This window comes from Aplysia californica, unplaced genomic scaffold (genome assembly GCF_000002075.1).
Source record: "Aplysia californica isolate F4 #8 unplaced genomic scaffold, AplCal3.0 scaffold00878, whole genome shotgun sequence".
Lineage (NCBI taxonomy): Eukaryota > Metazoa > Mollusca > Gastropoda > Aplysiida > Aplysiidae > Aplysia > Aplysia californica.
The window spans coordinates 22,736-29,633 of NW_004798148.1; positions in this window are offsets into that span (position 1 = coordinate 22,736).

The following is a 6,898-nucleotide window of genomic DNA, read 5'->3' on the forward strand; positions in this document are numbered from 1 at the left end:
CTGGTTCGAATCCTGACGGCGATGGAAAATGTTCTTCTCTAAACGTTTCTTCTCCCACTTCTTTTCTTGTTCTCTGAACATGTTCTGTTGTCTGCTTTCGTTTCCACCACCCCCCCCCCCTCTCCCCCATCTGCCTCCTCCTGAAGGCTCCTGACTCTTTCTACAGCCTTTCTACTAAATTCTACTGCTACTCCTTGGCTCCTTCTTACTGCTATCTTTCATCCACACCCCTGATCTGATGGTAGGTAAGATCTAACACCTAGCCCTCTCGGATAAAGGCAAATATTCACGGAGGTCCCAAGTGCAAAATGTGCACTTTTAAGATTCCTTGGTGGTCCTAAAATCGATACGAATAGGCTTCGGCCGCCACCTGGGCAAATTAAAAAATGTTCTTACTAAACTGAAAATCCTTAATGTGTCCCCCGCGCTAAGTTGACCTTTTGCTGTTTCGAGGGCCGTAAAACACTTACCTTAATTTTTTTAACCCTATCCGTACGCTCGCGGTTGTATTTTTCACATTTTAGAATACTTCTAGTTCTTGTACGAAGATCTCTTTGAAACTTTCAGTATTTCTCAAACAATTATTTTGGCAGACGGGCTATACAAGCGTACGGACCAGATTAACGAGTAAATTTCCTCTTTGGAAAGTGGTGGCACAGAGTTCCTCACGTCGTATAGATACGATAGTAAAACACGACGTACGGATAGGGTTAAGAAGAAGAAGAGAACCCCAACACCGATGTCTCCGTCACGTTAAGCGTCGGCCAGCATTGTTGAAAACACCACGCTGAACAGAGCAGGGCCCAGCAAGCAGCCCTGATGAACTCCAATATTGACGAGGAAGGGCTGGAAGCGAGACGTCTCGGCTGGGAGTATTCTCTCTTGTACGAGGAAAGACATTATTTTATGCCGTCTGTGTCCTATCATCTGTCGAGTCTACTTAAGGTTTTCGAAACACAAAGAAGACATTTTATTAATTGGCGACTAGCTTATTTCTTCACATAAACTCTTGTAGGACGCCATACGTTCACAAGAGAACGCAATATGTCCTTGTGGTAAGCTCATTTCAGCTCGAACAACTAAAAATGACAACAGCTCATCTCTAGGGTCATGAGTGCCTCATGACAATGTTTGCTACGTCGTAGTTCTCTACGCAACACACCACTGAAGGTACGATAGGGACATACGAGCAGGATACATGTACTTAGTAATCCTCCCAAAAAAAACATTGGGCAATACATTATAACACAGTTGAACAATACTCCGCACGCAGCAAGTCGTGTGTTTATATAACATTGTATTTTGGTATCCTTCACAATATGAAACAAAGTGGCATACAACGGAAAGAAATATATAACTTGACAACGCAGCATAGCATGATATAATGTAACATAAATAGATTAAAAATCAAAACACATAACATAACATAACATAACATAACATAACATAACATAACATAACATAACATAACATAACATAACATGACATAAAATAACATAACATAACATAGTAGAAACGAACACAGACAATACAAATAAATAGATAGATAGATAGATAGATAGATAGATAGATAGATAGATAGATAGATAGATAGAAAGAGCGAAATGGAAATATCAAACTGCGACACTTCGTTTGAACTATGGAAAAGACTTTATTTTATGACGTCTGAGTCCTATCATCTGTCAAGTCTACTTAAGGATTTTGAAACACAAAGAAGACATTTTATTAATTGGCAACTGGCTTATTTCTTTACCTAAACTCTTGTAGGACGCCATACGTTCACAAGCAAACACAATTTTGTCGTTTAGATTAGCTCATTTCGGATCGAACAACTAATGACAACATAGGCTCCTCCCTAGAGTCATGACAATGTTCGCTACATCGATAGTTTTTTTGTCTGTTTTTTCTGTAGGGGAGTTTTTTTAGTGAAGGGAGTTTGATGAAAAGCAAAGAAGACATTCGGTATAGCAATTAGCTTATTTTTCAACACTAAATTTTTGCAGTAGCCCCCAAAGAGAAAAGGAAAAAAAAAGAAAAAATATTTTGTCTTCCAAATAGAATGATTACGAATTAATCAACTACTTACAAAATGAACTCCTCATTAGTTTTCTCAACCTCAAAGATAAATACTGTGTACTGAGACCTTTTTAACAAGATCACTTTTCCATTGAAAGAAAAAAGAAAAGTATTTTACGCGGCCTGTTTCCAGACATAATAATATGTGCGCTCCATTTGGGTTTTGTTGACATAAAAATGAGACTGCTTTTTTAATAGCAATTAGCTTGTTTTTGTCGGGGGTTTTTTAAACTGAGTTGTAGAAAGTCGAGGGCTCAGAAATATATTTTTTGTCGCCTCGTTTAAGGCGAAATAATGGCGGCACAATTGATTTCGGATCTATCAACTACTTACACAACGTCAACTCCCCATTAAGGGCGGTAGAATTCCCAACGCCACTGGGGTTTTTAAAAGATAAGCCTATATTATAAATATTTTTAGGGAAGGGGTAGGGGGTCTTTGAGTACAAAATCAACTAATGACAAAGAGACTATCATTAAAAAGATGGGAACAAATAACATAAATAATTCTTTGCTCTGGGATGAGCTCATGGTCTTCTCAAGTCTTAGAAGTGATCCTGATGGTTTCAGTTGACTAATTACTCTTGTTACCTAACGATCCCCTTTGATAAGTGTGCGAGACTATATTATAAAAACAGCCAGTTGGTGGAGATTTTGCTGATAACATTACAGGCTAACACAGGACTATCTTGTGAAGATTTGGGTAGTAAATTCTTTAGGTAACATAAGACAAGATTGTGAAGACTTTGGTAATAAAGTGTGTATGTAACATAGACCTAGTTTGTGAAAATTTGGGTAGTAAAGTGTTCATGTAAAATATGACTAGCTTGTGAATATTTTGGTAATGTAGTGTTTATGCAACATAAACATAGCGTATGAAGATTTGGGTTATAAAGTGTTTAGGTAACATAACCGTCTTGTGAAGATCTGGGTGATAAATTATTTTGATAAAATAGGACTAACTTGTGAATATGTGGGTATTAACGTGTTTATGTAGTGTAACATTAGATCGTGAAGATTTGAGTAAATAAAGTCTTCAAGTAGCATAGAACCATCCTGGGAAGATTTGGATTATAAGTCTTCTGAAAACATAGTGTTAAGTCGTAAAGATTTGGGTAATAAGGTTTGTAGATAACATAGGACTAGCTTAGGAAAATTTGGGTAATAAAGTGTTTATATAACATAGAAATAGCTTGCAAAGATTTGGGTATTAAATTGCTTATATAATATAATATCAGATCGAGAAAATTCGGCTGAATAAAGTCTTCAGGTAGCATAGGACCATCTTGTCGAGATTTGGATAATAAAGTCGTAAGGTAAAATAGGACCAGCTTGTGAATATTTTGATAATAGACTGGCTATGGAACATGAAAAAAAGCTTGTGGAAACTTCGGTAATAAAGTGTTTATGCAACATAGTATCAAATCATAAAGATTTGGGTAAACCGAGTAGACCTATAAAATCATCACGTCTTTTTTTTTCCCTCACAGATACAACTCAGACTTTTCTTGCAAGGTTCACAGTTCAAACCCTGCTATCACGCCACCGCCCCAAGAGAATGAACACCACGGAACTGACCTGGGAGGTGAGCACTCTGACCTCTGACCCGACCTTGACCAGGGAGTCTCGAGGTTCCTTCCTGGCGTTACATCAGTACAACGCTATCAAGTGGTCACTTGTGGCCGTACAGATGGTCGTCTGTCTGTTCGGTGTCGTCACCAATATCATCAACCTCGTCGTCTTCGGCAAAATGGGCGTGGCTGAGAGCGCTGTTTCTCTCACCTTGTTTTCTTTGGCTGTGGCAGATCTGGGCTTTCTCGTGACCTACCTTATCTTCCTTCTTTTCACGGCGAGTATACCTTTGGGGTTGGACGCTGGCTACCAAATCTTTATCATCTCTGCGTGGTTGTTCTTGTATAAAATCTCCACGGCTATAACGGTCTACTTGTCCTTGCAGAAAATGTTCTGCGTCGCGATACCTTTCACGTTTAAAAACGTGTTCACCGTGAGACGCACAGCTGAAGTTTTACTGTTGACTACTGTAGTCATCGCGGGTTTCTACATACCTGCGTTTGCTTCTTTTTATGTGAGAGTAATAAGAGTTCCTCTGACCAATAAAACAATATATGTATTGGCTCCAAGGCCCCACTACATACAGTTCAGAGTGATACAGGAGATATCTATGGACTATGTTCTGCCTTTCTCAGCTCAAATCATCGTCATCATCTGTCTAGTCGTCCTTGTCATCAAGCTCTCTACGGCGTCCAATTTCCGACGACGTAATGCTACCACGAAGACAACCAAGGAGGAATCTGCAAACTCCGGAGCTTCTCAACTGTCTGGAAAAGAACGACAGGTAAAGTGGCACGCCATTAATCAAGATAGGTTACAGACCTTGGTGAATTACCCTAACTAGGTAGACCGTGGATACAGCTTTGACTCTCATAGAGCCTATTCGTGTTGCTTGTATTCACACACGGTTAAGTTTCTCTGACCTCATCCTCAAACCAATTGGGTTTTTCCCCTTTTCATGTGCCTTAATTTCTTCTGAAAATGTCCTTCCCAAAACCCTAAGACATGATTCTCGTTTTGACTGGGATTTTGGTTTACTTGCTGAGAACTGCCTTAGTTTTCTCTTTTCTTGAATGGGGTCCTGGATAACTTTATCATTTCCATTAAAGAAGTGCACAAGACGACCACTTGGAATACTGGTTGGTTTTGTTTTGTTTGTTTTTTGGGGGGGTTTTTGGTAAGTGTTTCACGCCCCTGCAACTGCATAAGGTCATATGAGCACGCGGGACAGACCTGATATTTTCAGTTGGTAGGAAATTTTTTCCCGGGTGGCGGCCGAAACCTACTCTTATCTATTTAAGACCACTAATGGGTCTTTAACGTGCGCAACTTGCACACGGACCCTCCGAGATTGTTCGCCTTTGTCCGAGAAGGCTACATGTAGATCTTTCCTACCAGAAGATCAGGGGTGCGGCTGAAAGACAGCAGTAAGTGGGAGCCAAGGAGTAGCAGTAGAAAGGCAGCAGAAAGAGTTACGAGCCCAAAGGAGGGGGCAAATGAGGTGAGGGAGTGGAGTCAGAAAGAGAAGACGAAAGCAGACGACAGAACATTGCTAGAGAGCAGGAAAGGAGGTGAAAGTAGACAATTTTAGGGGAGAAAATGTTTCGGTCGCTACCCCGATTCGAACCCGTGATTTTTTAATGAGATGTCAACACCTTAACTTCCAGGCCACGAGAGCCCCCACTAGTTGTTTCAAACGCTGCTGCATCAATTGTGTCTCTGAGTAAGGCCCACTTGTTTTCAATGTCACCGAGGGTGAAGACGATCTTATTCATATTAGCTCTCGGGTCTATTTCGAGGGCTGTTTGTAAAGCAGCATTTTTTTACAGTTCGTTTCAATCAAGCCTTCTGAAATGCCGATCTCCCTGGCACATGTTTCGTTATGATAGCGTGCGTGGCTGACGTGATTAAAATGACAGTACGTGTATGTGGGACAGACGTGACATGATGGGAAGCATCATGGGGAAATCAGGCGCTCGTCAAAATAATGAATTCCAAGAAACTGCCATTTTTTTCGCAGTAGTACTTTTTTTTTTTCGAATATTCTATATTTGGCTCAAAACCTTTCAAGTCCATTTAAAGACACATTCCTGCTTGGATTTTTACTAGAAAAATGTTTATCAAGGGCACGAAAATGTAAATTTGCAGTTTTCAAGGGCACTCAAGCTTTGGAAGTAACCAAACTTTGGCGGCCATTTTCAGGCTAATTTTACCCCTGATACCAGGTGACCCCCACTACCTTCAACAGCAAATATTTCAACTTCTTTTCACGACAGGGAACCTAAACAAATGGGTAACATGGAAAGATCAGGGAAACGTAGCTTTTTTGAGAGCATCCGAGCAATGGAATGAATGGAAAACCATGATCGCCGATGTCTGTCGCAGATCTGGCACTGGATGATGATGATGATTCAAGACAAATAGGTATTTTTTTTATCGTCAAAATCAAGACAAATGCAGCAGCGTTACGTTGATACCAATAACTCCTTATGCCCCAAAACTGACGAGCGCCTGATTCCACCGCGTAGTGACACATAGTAACTGTGACTGACCTATCATCATCATCATCCAGTGCCAGATCTGCGACAGACATCTGCAATTATGGTTTTCCATTCATTCCTTTGCTCGGATGCTCTCAAAAAAAGCTACGTTTCCCTGATCTTTCCCGGTTACCCGTTTGTCCAGATTCCCTAAGTATGTTGTTCTGGGCCTACCCCTGCGTCGCTTGCCCCCAATTTTGCCAGTGAGAGCTAGATGTTCAAGACCCTTATGTCTATTCAGGTGTCCCCAAAACTGCATTATTTGTCTTTTCCTGATTGTTTTTAACATTGAGCGTCCCTCGTGGGCTTCATCAAGCACTACCTCATTTGATTTCTTTTCCTTCCACGATACTCTTAGCATTCTCCTAAGAAACCACATTTCTGTTGCTTGTTTTGTTTTTTTTATTCTATGACCTATAAACAATGTATGATGTAGCGAGAATCTCAAATGTTCTTGATTTGTGTTACCAAATATAACATCAGCTGTTCCTCTGTGTCCCCTCATCGGGTTCAGGCAGTGCAAGCTGTGGTTCTGGTGGCCGCCATGTTTGTGGCGTGTAATCTGCCCGCCACCATGTCTACTATGGCGTTTATGCTGGAACCCAGATTTAGTTCGTATGGAGCTTACTTCAGGTACGATGATGTTGTCTGTGTAAATTGTATGTATTTGTGTGTGTGTCTTGTGTGTTTGTGTGTGTGTGTGTGTGTGAG